Source organism: Ceratina calcarata, unplaced genomic scaffold (genome assembly GCF_001652005.2).
Source record: "Ceratina calcarata isolate Rehan_Ccalc_2016 unplaced genomic scaffold, ASM165200v1 scaffold6109, whole genome shotgun sequence".
Taxonomy (NCBI): domain Eukaryota; kingdom Metazoa; phylum Arthropoda; class Insecta; order Hymenoptera; family Apidae; genus Ceratina; species Ceratina calcarata.
The window spans coordinates 1-819 of NW_017177353.1; the positions used below are offsets into that span (position 1 = coordinate 1).

The 819-nt window shown below is 34.9% G+C and overlaps 1 non-coding gene across 1 annotated transcript; it reads left to right on the forward strand.

The window, feature by feature from the left end:
- The first annotated feature begins 685 nt into the window (after nt 1-685).
- On the forward strand, nt 686-757 carry TRNAT-CGU (transfer RNA threonine (anticodon CGU)). The gene has a single exon. It is a non-coding gene; the product is annotated as a tRNA-Thr (tRNA).
- Nucleotides 758-819: the final 62 nt, after the last annotated feature.

The window sequence follows — 819 nt, forward strand, 5'->3', positions numbered from 1 at the left end:
CTTCACTTTGTCCTTCGTGTTCAATTTCATGCATCATTATGATGATCAATTGTATGTTTACAGGCTCAGGTGCCTGCTCAGGCAGTTACAACATGGCGAAATATCCGCAGAACTGCTCCAACGAAATTTGCACTACGCCGCACGCGTGCTGGAAGCCGTCTTCCTGGATGAAACCAAGTAAGTTTCGCTCAAAGTTCAAGTAATTCCCTTGTGTAAACGCAACGTTTAAATAACGCAATGCTAGTTGTTTCTATTATAGCCGCGCTACGAGTCCTCGAAACGAAAGTGTTTTAATTATATTTCATTATTTATTGAAGGTTTTAAGCTTGACCCAACATATGTGCGTTTTCAATTTTTAGGAACCTTGATTCACTCGTGGGATTTTATCGATATTTTTAGTATAATTATTATGATATTGTCATTGTTACGATTTATATATTTTAATAACCAATGTTTCATATTTTTGATAATTATTTTGTGCTATTTACGGTGTTTTGTATGACTCACGACCCTTGACCACTTAAAAGATATTAGAAATTGTATCTTGCATTCCTTCTACCATACTCATGCTTTTATAGTGTATATACTTTTTTAAATGATGTAACTGAATACGTATTTGAAATTTTATATCGTGAAATCGAATTTCATTATTATCTCCAGTTCGAACAGTAAGGATATCAAGAGCGCCTCTTTAGCTCAGTGGTAGAGCACTGGTCTCGTAAACCAGGGGTCGTGAGTTCAATCCTCACAGGAGGCAAAGGAATTTTTTTCACAATCTTTTTACACTTTTAGATATCAACAATTTATATAGTGTATTTA